Source organism: Rutidosis leptorrhynchoides, chromosome 6 (assembly GCF_046630445.1).
Source record: "Rutidosis leptorrhynchoides isolate AG116_Rl617_1_P2 chromosome 6, CSIRO_AGI_Rlap_v1, whole genome shotgun sequence".
Lineage (NCBI taxonomy): Eukaryota > Viridiplantae > Streptophyta > Magnoliopsida > Asterales > Asteraceae > Rutidosis > Rutidosis leptorrhynchoides.
In genome coordinates this window covers 185,874,520-185,886,747 of record NC_092338.1, presented here as the reverse complement: position 1 = coordinate 185,886,747, position 12,228 = coordinate 185,874,520, and the positions used below count along the sequence as shown (strand labels likewise).

General features: G+C 30.8%; 1 non-coding gene across 1 annotated transcript; it reads left to right on the top strand.

Annotated features, from left to right (window-relative positions):
* The first annotated feature begins 8,163 nt into the window (after positions 1-8,163).
* LOC139856292 (small nucleolar RNA R71) lies at positions 8,164-8,270 on the top strand. Its single transcript, XR_011761783.1, has one exon. It is a non-coding gene; the product is annotated as a small nucleolar RNA R71 (small nucleolar RNA).
* The last annotated feature ends 3,958 nt before the right edge of the window (positions 8,271-12,228 follow it).

Below are 12,228 nucleotides of genomic sequence, written 5' to 3'. Positions count from 1 at the left end.
TAAAGATCACCCTATATTTTTTTGGTCTGGCACAAGGTCCTGTCTTCGACCATGCTATGCAACCACCGTTCTTACTGTTGACACCCGATTTGATTCAGGTGACCTAATGAATTCTGATGAAATCTTAGGATTTTACGTTCAATGGTAATGAACGCATTGAAAATAGGTTTTCAGAAAACAAATCGATTTTAATTTTTATCAAAATATTTTCTCGTTCAAGCTCGAGTTTAGATATCATTGAATTCCATGAGTTTGTAATTCTCAATCTTTAAGGTCAATCTCAAGGATTGAGTAATATCAGGCTTAAAAGCTGATTTTTAATCTTTAAGGAGATTATCCTTTCTGTGGGTCTGATTCATTAGTCTTATCAAGCTAATTTGCACGGCGCCCTCCCCATTTTACGAGATAGATCCTCTCATGGTTAGGATAAGTCTGACCACTTGGCGACCCTGTTTGATGCTGAGGTCCGTGGATTTCCTGCTGATTTTAGAGATGACTTTTCTAAATTTTTCGTCAACCTACAGCTGGTCTGGATGACAACTTCTTGACCTAAATCAAGAAGCGCGTGTCTTTTTCGGAAGACATTACTTCCTTTTAATGATGGAATTGATTCATCGTGTAGATCCATCTTTCTTTCAAATATATTACAGTAATTCGGGTAAAACTGATTAGTATCGTCCAAAACAAAAGTACCTGCAATAATATTGTACAAAAATATGTGATATATGTCTTTCTTTGCCTTTTTATTCTCTTCTATTCCATTTTAAATAAATTCAAGCATTTTGGGTTGTTTCTTAATTTATGTCCATTCCGAGGTAACAATAATTTCGGTATTATCACCCAGTTTTATCGTTCATAAATATGTATAAACATGATTTTGAATTCATTTAATTGAAAATTTTTCAAATTTTCACAAAATTTGATAATTAAACTAAGTGTAAACCCGAGAGAATTTATAACCCTTCCCCACACTTGAGATCATGCAATTCCCTCATTTGCATGAAATCAGACTATAATTATAAATTCATGAGGATGATTAGTGTAGAAAAGTGATTAAAAATACCGAGTTTGCAAACATATTATTTTATATCACATTTGATATTTTGCGTCTTGTCGTCAAAATTAGTAGCTTTTGCTGAACTTTAATGTCAGTATTTGAAAATGCGCTGTTTTACCCTGTTTTGTACATAAGATAAACTACAGACATACATATATATATATATATATATATATATATATATATATATATATATATATATATATATATATATATATATATATATATATATATATATATATTATAAAACCTTTATTTATTAAAACAATTTAAATGAATAATTTTTATTAATTTTGTTTCCTTTTACTTTAGGTAGTTTCGGTACGTTTACCTAATCCGTCCCTCGATAAAATTTAAAATTTTTCGTTTTTAAAACGATTGTTTTAAAAGCAAAGATTTTTGGGTTTTTTTAATTTTTTTTTATATACTTTAGATCAATAAAATTAAAAAATAATGATAACAAAATTTTTCGCCCCGCCCTCGGGTAAAGCAATTTCGGTTCCATGACCTAGTCTTCAACTTACGATGAATTTTAGAAATCATTTTTTAAACTTAATGAAACAAAGTAATTTTTGTTTTTAAATTCACACAAAACTTAAATTTAAAAATGCATATTAATTTCATACAAAACCTACAAAACAAAAATTCAGAATGGGGGGAGAAAACTAGTTCTTTAGTGTCTGCTAGTGGAAAAGACCAATCGGATTCCATTCTCGGAACTACACGAGAAGAGAACAACTAACTCAAGACAGCATTTTCTTTTTAGAACATCTGAATCTCCCCACACTTAGGTAGCTGTGGTGTCAAAATTGTGATTAACTTCATCGTCAATTTCTTTTGGACCATAATCAACTTGCATATTTGTGACTTTTGCTTTAAGCCATTGGTCGGATTCTTGTGTAATATCCACAAATTCAATTAGTTTCGCCTTTTCTTTAGGCGATAAATTGAATACTAACCGGTTACATAACTTAAAGTTCCCCTTAGTTCTAGCATCGTGAATCCGTTTAATAAGTTTCTTCATTGAACTGTTAATAACGGGGTCATTTAATTTCGTATCAACAACGGGGTTCTTTGTTATCAGGTCATCATTGGGTGTTACTTCATTTTCCCCACACTTAGGCGTTTTATTATTATTAAGCACTACCATTGGAGTTGGTAAAACAATATGGTTCTTATCAATCGTTTTTGTTGGTTCAAAGGTTTTGGTTGGTGGAGATTTAGACTTTCGACTTACAAAGGTGATCGATTTTTCATCATTACTAAGTGTCATTCTACCCTCTCTTACATCAAATAACGCCCCGGTGGACGCTAAGAATGGTCGACCTAAAATTAGAGGAATGTTTGGGTCCTCTTCTATGTCAATGACAATGAATTCGACTAGAAAGGTTAAATTACCCACTTGAAAGGTTAGGTTGTCAGCAATTCCAACTGGGTGCCTAATGGTTTGATCAAAGAGTCAAACACTCATTTCTGTTGGACTTAGCTCACCTACTCCTAATCTCTTATATAATGAAAGAGGCATAACACTTATACTTGCACCTAAATCTGCTAGTGCATCATACATGACACAATCACTAAGTAGACAAGGAACAATAAATTCACCCGGATCACCCAACCTAGGTGGAAGTTTTGGTGGAACTGTCTTTACCAGGTTTACTTCTACGGTTTTTGTTTCTTGCACTTTCTTATTCTTCTTCTTCTTTCCAGAGGTATCACAAACTTTATTACCTATTACTTGCTCATACTCAACTCCTTTTCTTGGAAACGGGATGGGTGGTATGTATGGTGCCACCACTGGCTTTACATACTCGGGTGGTGGTGATGGTGTAACTTCTTCATTGTTACTCACATCGAAAACCTTCCCATCTTCTGGAGCTGATTTTTCAGAATTTGTTGACACCATATTAACATTCTCATTCTAAGGATTTACTTCAGTATTACTCGGTAGCTTTCCTTGTTCCCTCTCACTCATCATGCTAGCAAGAGTACCTACGTGTTTTTCTAGATTCAAAATGGAAGCTTGTTGAGTTCTTAGTGACTGATCAAACCTCTCATTTGTTTGGGTTTGAGATGATATAAATTGTGTTTGAGATTCCATTAGCTTTGCCATCATTTCTTCTAGATTTGGCTTTTTCTCTTCGGTTTGTTGTGGTGGTTTATACAAGCTAGGTCTTTATTGATTGAAAGTGTTGTTTTGAGTTGGTTGGTTATTCAGACCTTGTTGGTTGTACGAGTTATTGTTAGGTCCAATTAGATTGTAAAGAATGTTTTGATTTCGATTGAAGTTTGGCCTTGGCTGTTGATAATTATTCTGATAATTATTTCCCGGCCTTTGGTTCATGTAGGAAACATTCTCTCGTTGTTCTATCGTTTGCTCGATGTGACAATCTTTTGATAAGTGTGGTCCACTACATTGCTCACAACTGATTCGTATTGCGTGAATATCTTTATTCATCTTTTCCATTCGTCTCTCGAACGCATCTATTTTTGCGGAAACAGAATCAAAGTCATGGCTAGAATCGGCTATAGCCTCTTTAGATGAACGAAAGATATCTTTTTCCTGGTGCCACTCATGCGAGTGGGAGGCTGTGTTATCAATAATTTTGTGAGCTTCGGTTGCGGTTTTCTTCATAATGGAACCACCAGCTGTTATGTCGATGTCTTTTCGTGTAGCAATGTCGCATCCTTGGTAGAATATTTGTACTATTTGATAAGTGTCTAAACTATGTTGCGGATATCCTCTCAACAGCTTTCCAAATCTTGTCCATGCCTCATATAATGTTTCATTTGGCTTTTGCGCGAACGTAACAATTTCTCCTTGAAGTCTCACGGCTTTAGATGCCAGAAAGAATTGTTTAAGAAATTTTTCAACTAACACATCCCATGTATCAATGGCCCCTTCAGGTAACGATTCCAACCAATCTTTGGCTTCCCCCTTTAAAGTCCAGGAAAATAACATGAGATAGATCTGTTCATCCTCCACTTCTCGGATTTTAAATAAAGTACAGATCCTATTAAAGGTTCGAAGATGTTCGTTTGGATCTTCTTTTGGCGTACCACTATATTGGCATTGATTAGTTACCATGTGTAGGATTTGTCCTTTGATTTCATAATCTGTCGCATTAATGTCTGGCTTAATAATGGCGTGACCTTGGCCCGTGCGTGTGGCTCTCATTCGGTCTTCCATACTTAGAGGTTCTGTTACTTCCATAATTGAAATTGTTGAATCTGTATCACTAGAGGATTCTGATTTAATGGTTTCTTCCTCGACAATCTCTGGATGAGTAATTTGTGGTTCCGGAGGAATGATTAGTGGTTCAGGATCTCTGAATTGTCCCTGAATATCTCTGGATTCTCAATTTTGAGGTCAGGTTCAAAAATGGATTATCGAAAATTTGAATTGGAGTACTTGGTCGACTAGATGATGATTCTAAAGAAAAATCAACGGTGACAATATTGGCTAGATGTCTTGATCGAGTTACAGGTGGTGAACGTATAAAAGGTGGTGAACGTTTTGCTCGGTGCATTCACTGAATATCCTATTAGTTATAAAAATAAAAATTATATAAGTTATCAAATTAATAGACTTTTCTGATTTTGCCCACATTTCGAATAGCCAATAGATGCAGCAGGTAGCCAGGACCCTTTAAATCGGAAGCCCACAACTCGCCACTAACAAATCCAACTATTACTACGAACCAGAAAATTTTGGATGTCTATCAATTTAACCGCTTAAAATAATTTTTCGTTGAAATTTAAAGAAATTTTAGAGAAGAAATTGAAAATTCTATGTCCTAAAAACTAGAGCGTCGAGAAATAAGAAAGAAAAAGAGTGTGTCGAAAAACGTCGAAAAATAAAAATTGAAAAAATAAAAATAAGAAAGAGAAACGTCGAAACTTAAAATTCTCAAAACTAAATCTAAAAAGTTGCGTCTAAAGGAATTAAAGCTTAAAGGGAATTCTATATCCAAAACGGCAATAACTTAATAGGCACTAAAATTTAAAACGGCGTCGCAAAAATTCTAAAGCACCTAAATTTTAATCTAAAGAAAAAGCACTTAAGGGATTTTACGGCAAAGCCTAAAAATCTAGAGATACTACGGCAAAATACTAAGCTAGAAACTAATTACGAGCAAAAAATATAAATATTACGAATAAACGATTAAAAGGATATAAATATAAAAAGAAACTTAAATTTATAAAAATACAATTTTTATAAAAATATTATTTTTATATTATTTATTTTATAAAAGTATCAATTTATTATTAATAAAACTAATTAAAACTAAATATTACAAATTAAATAAAACTAAACTAAATATTAAAATAAACTAAACCTAATTAGGGTTTATAATAATAATAATTAAATTATACCCGTAATTAATGTTGTACGAGGATCAGATATGGCGTGTCAGGCTATCTCATGCGATTGCATGAGTTTTAGCCTACGGGTTCATGCGATCGCATGGCCCAAATATTCAGATCACAAATTGGGCTGCTACAGTGTAGCCCGATTACTTATTTATATATATATATTTTTTTCTATTTTTAATTTATATAGAATATTTATATAAAATAAATTAAAAACTTAATTTTTTTTAAAAAAACTACCTATTAGTTTTTGTAACTAAAAGAAAATACAAACTTTTTAATTTTTTATATTTTGAACAACTCTTAAAAATATATATATATTTTTTCTTTTTATATTTTTTGTATTTTTAAAACGTATTTTTACAAAAGTAAATTAAAATTTTTTTTTATATATATAGCGTTTCGCTTCCGGCGTTTAAGCAGTCCCTGGCAGCGGCGCCAAAAATACTTGATGTGCGTAGAGGTGTATACGAAATAGTTATATTTTTACTACAAAATACTATTAAATACGATACAATTTTACACAAGTTATTTATTTATTTATAGAGTGGATATACCTAAACCTTGCTACAACACTTATAGGCAGTGTACCTAATCGTACAGTAGTGTAGTTTTTAGTAAGTCCGGTTCGTTCCACAGGGAGCTAGCCAAGTTTAACGCTATATTTTTAAAACTATATTTGTATAAATATAAATATAAGTAGTAGTATTATTATTATAAAAGGGGGTTTTTACCGTTTAATGACCGGTTTGTCGATTTTAAAACTTTAGTCGCAGTTAAAACCTAATGTAAAATATTAAAAAAATAAAAGACTTAATTTAAAGCGTAAAGTAAATGACAATAATTAAAGTATGATAAATAAAAGTGCGATAAATAAAATGACAATAAATAAAATTGCGATAATTAAAAGTGCAATTAAATATGAAATAAAGAAATTATGCTTATTTAAACTTCCGTAATCATGATGTTTGACTTGTTGATTTTAGTTTATTACTATGGGTTAATTGTCCTTTGTCCTGGATTATTCAATATGTCCGTCTGGTTTTTGTCCATAACAGTCCATTAGTCATAAATATAAAGTGCGAGTGTCCTCATCAAATTATCCTTATATCCGAAGTCAAATATTCTAACTAATTGGGGACTTAAACTATAATTACACCAATTTTCCTTGTATATAATTCACCCCTATTTTAATAAGTCCATTGACTATTAATCCATTCTCGTGTCCGGTTAAATGAACGATTATTAGTACTTATAAATATCCCGCCCATCGTGTCCGATCGAGTGTATGTGGTTATTTATAGGTACGTCCAATTGTAAATCTTTATATTAAATTAACAAACTATCATTTAATTAAATAAATATAAAGCCCATTTATAGCCCATAGTCTAGTTTTCACAAGTGTCGTTCTTTTGTCCAAACCCCAATTATGGTACAAAGCCCAATTACCCCGTCTTAATATTTTAGCCCAACATCATGATTACTTCAATTTAAATAAGCATAATAATAACTTAGCTACGAGACATTAAATTAAAAAAATTGAACATAACTTACAATGATTAATAATAGCGTAGCGTTATACGGACAGAATTTCGACTTACACCCTTACAACATTCGCTAACATACCCTTATTATTATTAAAATTAAAATTAAAATTAAAATTATAATATATATATATATATATATATATATATATATATATATATATATATATATATATATATATATATATATATATATATATATATATATTTCAGAGAGATAGAGAGGATAGATGGTGTGTCTGATATTCGGCCGAAAACTGCGAAATTTATAGATGTGGCCAGAAATTTGGTGCCATGCGATCGCATGGATTTCCTTTGCATTTTCCATGCGATTGCATGGAGTCTAGGGACAACTCACATAACTTTGTTTTCGTGTTTGCCGACGGTTTTAATATATAATATAATATAATATATATATATATATATATATATATATATATATATATATATATATATATATATATATATATATATATGTATATATATATATATATGTATATATATATATATGTATATATATATATATATGTATATATATATGTATGTATATATATATATGTATATATATATATATGTATATATATATATATATGTATATATATATATATATGTATATAATTTTAAGAATTAATTATATATTATATTATATTCATGTGCATAGTTAACTTGTAATTTTTAGTCCGTTGCGTCGCGCATTGAGAGTTGGCTCAGGTCCCAGTTCCGGATTTTCGAACGTCCTTTCGTACTATTTAATATCTTGTACTTTGCGTTTTGCAATTTGTAATTTGCACAAAAAATTATTTTCCTTAACTCCCAAAATCCGCGCAAGTCTTTAACTCACTTTTAGTGGCACTTTTGAGTGCACTATGGCTTTAGTGGCACTTTTCAGGCTTTAGTGGCACTTTTTCTTCAATTCTTTAATCTTCGTGCTTTGTCTTCACATTTATTTATTTAAACGATTACAACTTAAAAATAGAATAATTACAACTAAAAACTTTACATATTGGGATGATATTGCGACTAAATATATGTTCGTTTGGAGCACTATCAGAGGCTGTGTTATCAATAATTTTGTGAGCTTCAGTTGCGATTTTCTTCATAATGGAACCAACAGCTGCTATATCGATGTCTTTTCGTATGGTAATGTCGCATCCTTGGTAGAATATTTGTACTATTTGATAAGTGTCTAAACCATGTTGAGGACATCCTCTCAACAACTTTCCAAATCTTGTCCACGCTTCATATAAAGTTTCATTTGGCTTCTGCGCGAACGTAACAATTTCTCCTTGAAGTCTCACGACTTTAGATGTCGGAAAGAATCTTTTAAGAAATTTTTCAAATAAGACATCCCATGTGTCAATCGCTTCTTCGGGTAACGATTCTAACCAATCTTTGGCTTCTCCCTTTAAAGTCCGGGGAAATAACATGAGATAGATCTGTTCATCCTCAACTTCTCTGATTTTAAATAGAGTAGAGATCCTATTAAAGGTTCGAAGATGTTCGTTTGGATCTTCTTTTGGCGTACCACTATATTGGCATTGATTAGTTACCATGTGTAGGATTTGTCCTTTGATTTCATAATCTGGCGCATTAATATCTGACTTAATAATGGCGTGACCTTGGCCCGTGCGTGTGGCTCTCATTCGATCTTCCATACTTAGAGGTTCCGTTATTTCCATATTTGAATTTGTTGAATACGAATCACTAGAAGATTCTGATTTAACAATTTGTGGTTCAGGAGGAATGATTATTGGTTCAGGATCTTGGAATTGTCCTTGAATATCCTCCGGGTTCTCAATTGTGAGGTCGGGTTCAAAAAATGGATTATCGAAAATTTGAATTGGAATACTTGTTCGACTTGATGATGATTCTAAAGAAAAATCAACGGCGACAATATTGGCTAGATGTCTTGATCGAGTTACAGGTGGTGAACGGATGAAAGGTGGTGAACATTTTGCTCGGTGCATTCACTGAATATCCTATTAGTTATAAAAATAAAAATTATATAAGTTATCAAATTAATAGACTTTTCTGATTTTGCCCACGTTTAGAATAGCCAATATATGCAGCAGGTAGCCAGGACCCTTTAAATCGGAAGCCCACAACTCGCCACTAACAAATCCAACTATTACTACGAACCAGAAAATTTTGGATGTGTATCAATTTAACCGCTTAAAATAATTTTTCGTCGAAATTTAAAGAAAATTCTATGTCCTAAAAACTAAAGCGTAGAAATGAAAAAGAAAAAGCGCGTCGAAAAATAAGAAGTCGAAAAATAAGCGTCGAAAAACAAAAAGTCGAAAATTTATAATAAGAAAGTAGAGCATTGAAACTTAAAAGCCTAAAAACTAAAACTTAAAACTTGTGTCTTAAGGTATTAAAGCTTAAAAGGAATTCTAAATGAAAAACGGCAATTACTTAGAACGTACTAAAATTCTAAAACGGCGTCGCAAAATTCTAAAGCACCTAAATCTTAATATAAAGAAAAAGCACTTAAGGGATTTTACGGCAAAACTTAAAAATCTAGAAATATAAAATACTACGGCAAAAACTAAATTTAAAACTAATTACGAACGAAAAATATACAAATTACGATTAAACGATAAAAATACAAATTTTATAAAAATATTATTTTTATATTATATTTTATAAAAGTATTAATCTATATATTTAATAATAATTATTAAGCTTAATAAAACTAAATAAATATTAAAACTAAAAATATTAACTAATTTAATAAACTAACCCTAATTAGGTTTTATTAATAATAATAAATTAATTAACCCTAATTGTGTAATTAATTATCCTAGGTATTAGGTGTCAGATCCTGTACGCGATCGCTGCGGTTTGTTACTTCTCAGCTCCGAGGTCGCGAAGTTTAATAGTTCCGGGCAGGTACTGGGCTAAAACAGGTTCGGCCCAATTCGAAATTTTAATTAAAAACAATTTTGGGTTTCGAAATTAATCTGGCCCAGTTCGTATTTATTTAATTTTTTTATTTATTTTTTAAGAGTTTTATAAAATAATAGATAGATAATTTTTATAAAATAAAAAGAAACTTATATTTTAAAAACTTAAAATAAAAATACTTTTATAACAAAATCTTAAAAATATAACTTTTTTTATTTTTATATTTTTTTAACACTTATAATAAATACAAAATATTTTTAGAGATAAAAATATAGCGTTTCGCCGAGTCCCCGGTAGCGGCGCCAAAAACTTGATGTGTGCACCGGAGGTGTACGAAATACTATTATTGTTTATTACGAAATACGAAGAAATTACACAAGTTTTTTTTATTTATTTATTTATGGGATATACCTAAACCTTGCTACAACACTATAGGCAGTGTACCTAATCGTAGAGTAGTGTAGTTTTTAGTAAGTCCGATTCGTTCCACAGGGAGACGGCTTATTGCGTACACTATATTTTTAAACAATTATATTTGTATATATATATATTAGTAATATAATAGTATTATTATTATTATAAAAGGGGGTTTTACCGTTTAATGACCGGTTTGTCAATTTTAAATAAAGCGTAAAGATAAATGACGATAATATAAATGACAGAATTTAAATTGCGATAAAGTAAATTGCAGTAATTAAAATGACAGTAAATAAAGGTACGATGAAATATGAAATAAAAGTATTATGCTTATTTAAACTTCCGTAATCATGATGTTTGACGTTTTGATTTTAATTTATTACCCTAGGTTAATTGTCATTTGTCCTGGTTTATTTGATACCTATCTGGTTTTTGTCCATAATAGTCCATCGGTCATAATTATAAAATGCTCGTCAAATTAACCTTATTCCCGAAGTCAAATATTCCAACTAATTAGGGATTCGAACTGTAACAAGGTTTTAATACTTTGTCAATAATTACACCAAGTTATTGACTACGTGTAATCCAAGGTTTTAATACTTTGTTAACAATTACACCAATTATCCTTGTATGTAATCCACCCATGTTTTAATTAGTCCATGATACATTAATTTATTCACTTTGGCCATAATGAATAATCAATTACCCAATCCAATTGATTAATTAAAAGATTGTAAACGATGCCGTATAAACGTCACTAAATAGGACATTTGTAATCATTTTAATAATTATTAGATTAACTAATTTGAAGATAGGTTCGACAGGTTCCAATGAATTGTCATTCAATTAGACAATACCCCCCACCTATTAATAGTCAATAGTCCAATGTTCACAAGTGTCGGTCTTTTGTCCAAACCCTAATTATGGCACAAAATTCAATAACCCCGTCTTAATATTTTAGCCCAACATTACGATTACTTCGGCTCAAATAAGCATAATAATAACTTTGTAATGAGACATTAATTTAAAAGGGAAGAACATAGCTTACAGTGGTATTTAATCGCGTAGCGTTACACGGACAGAGTTCCGACTTACAAAACCTTAAAACATTCTTACAATAACCTTATTATTATTAATTTAAAATTAAAATTAAAATTATAAAATATAAATATAAATTGAGAGAGATAGATAGAAAATGGGTTCATGAATCGAGCAGAATTCGTTGGCTTTTATAAGCCCACTTTGAACTGTACAGCTCCGCTAGTGCGGTACTTTTGTACCTTACAGCTCCGCGAGTGCGGAGCTTCGGATTCCAGCTCACCAAATTGAGTTAAACGTGGGCTGCTGAATATTATAATATATAATATAATAATATATAATTTTATATAATTATATATATATTATATTATATTCTTGTGAATAGTTGACTTGTAATTTTAGCTCCGTTGAGTTGTACATTGATGCTCGGTTGATGTATCAGTTCCGAATTTTCGAACGCCTTTTCGTACGCTTAGATATCTTGTACTTTGCATTTTGCGGCTTGTACTCTTGTCATTTTTAGGTGTTTCTCATCAATAAATTGAACCACTTGGATTGTACTTTGTACTTTTTAGCTTTTTGGTCATTTGCGTCTTCAAATCGTCATTTTCTTCTTTTGTCTTCGCACTTATTTATTTAAACGAATATTACATAAAAATAGAACAATTGCAACTAAAAGCTTTACATATTGGAAGGATATTGCTATGAAATATATGTTCTTTTTTAGCATTATCAACGGGTCACTTAAGTATTGAAAGATTCAATAGGCCGTGTATGTTTGATTATTCGTTGTTATGCGATAAAAGTTGTTATTTAATATTTATATTATTAATTACGTCTCTAATATTTAATATATTTAATAATTTAAAATCTACTTATACTCTAAGA